The sequence below is a fragment of the Octodon degus genome, unplaced genomic scaffold (genome assembly GCF_000260255.1).
Source record: "Octodon degus isolate 3935 unplaced genomic scaffold, OctDeg1.0 scaffold00034, whole genome shotgun sequence".
In the NCBI taxonomy this organism is placed as follows: Eukaryota; Metazoa; Chordata; class Mammalia; order Rodentia; family Octodontidae; genus Octodon; species Octodon degus.
The window spans coordinates 2,286,203-2,288,036 of record NW_004524610.1 but is presented as its reverse complement, the minus strand read 5'-3'; positions in this window follow the sequence as shown (position 1 = coordinate 2,288,036).

The following is a 1,834-nucleotide window of genomic DNA, read 5'->3' as shown; positions in this document are numbered from 1 at the left end:
GCAAAAATTACCTTGCCATCATTTAAAAGCATCTTTTTCTTTTCAATTCTAAATTTATTACCCTGCTTGCATATACTGCACTCTTCTGGACATAGAATTTCATACAGAGATCAAAATAACTCGGCCTGGAATGGAAGTACGCTGCGTAAGCCACCATTTCCCATCGACAAGACCTCAGAGGGCAGGACCACTTCTTAGGCAAAACCAGCATGCAACAAATAACGGCTACATATTTACGAAGAATATGTAAATGAAAGCGGCAAAATCCTTGGCCAGTGAAACCCCACCGCTCCCCGGGGCGGCTCTGTGCCTCCCAGTGGGGTGTCACCTGCACACTCCCGCGGGCTCCTTCCTGGAAGGGGCCGGGGCTCCCGCGGAGACGGAGGAGCGGCAGCGGAGCCAGACTAGCGGCGGCAGAGCCAGACTCACTAGGTCTCAGGGAAGAAGGAAAAGCAGGCTGCTGCGGGCAGCTTCCCGGGTCGAAGTCCATCAGTCAACTCTGACACCCGCGGTTGCTGGAGGAACAGGGAACTGGGAGCACATTTTGGGAAACCATGTTTCCCCCTAAACACACGAGTGCGCACATACACACCCCCACCCAGCAGGCCACAGGTGCCACGCCCAGCCCTGGCACACGGGACGGGTCCTCCCCGCGTGCCGTGGGGTGGCGCCGTCTCCATGGCACCCTGAGCTCCACTTGCAGCCGCAAGCGAGGCTGCCTGGAAGACTCGCTCCATTGGCCTCGGTCCTCACTCGCTGAGGAGTCGGTCCCAGACTTCGCGTCCACCGGGCTCAATTTATGGCCAGGAGCTCCAGCAGCCAAGTCTTCTCTGGATGGAAAATTTGAGCAACTGCTATGAGGTAAAGGCGTTTCGAAAGCCGGGGCGAGCGGGGACGCACAACTTTTCACTGCAGAAGGGGCGAGGGTGTCCCGAGCTCCAGCGCCCTGCGCCGCGGCCAGGGGTAAGGGCGGGGAAGCCTTTGAGCTCTGGGGCCGCGCCTCTCGCGCATGGTCCCGCCGGGGACACTGCACGCCCCAGTCTGCCCTGGGTGGCCTGGAGGCAGCAGAAGCCACGACTCACGCCGCGGACACCCGTGTCCCCGCAATCCTGCCTTCCCAGGCAGCACGGGCGCGACCGCGGGGCGTGAGAACGGGGCCCCCAGAGATCAAGACCTCCAGGGGGGATCAAGGGTCTCAAGGATGGAGCAGTCTGGGAAATCAAGGGGTCCGAAGGATCCATAAGGACCTCGGCGCTCTGTCTTGCAGGCTGAGACCCGGCTGCCTGCTCCGCCCGCCGTGGCCCCCTTGCGTCCCGCATGCGCTGACCGCGACAATGCCCGCGGGGACACTGCTGCCTTCGCGGGTGGCCCGGCAGAGCTCAGGGAATCTAAGGGTTCAAAGAGTCAGGGTCGCAGGAATGGAGGAGTTCAGGGATCTAGGAATTCATGGGTCCCAGAGTCGAGAGGGGTTCAGGGGTCCAGGGGCTTAGGGATCTAGGAAATCCAGGGATCCAGGGTTTCAGGGGTTCAAGGATCTAGGAAATCCGGAGGCCTAGGGGTCCAAAGGTCAAGGGCCTCAGGGATCTAGGAAATCCATGGATCCAGGGGTCCAGGAGTTTAGGGATCTAGGAAATCCAGGGATCCATGCTTCCAGGGATCCCGGGGGGCCAGGAGGTCTTGCGTTTTCCAGGCATTTCCGTGCCTCACACGATCTAGTACCCTGGGACCCAGCCAAACCCAGTCTAGGTGACGTCCCGAGCCCTGCCCTCCGCGCCCTCACCGCCCCGCCGCCCCGCGGCCCCGCGGCCCGCCGCCCCGCTGCCCAGCTTCCCGT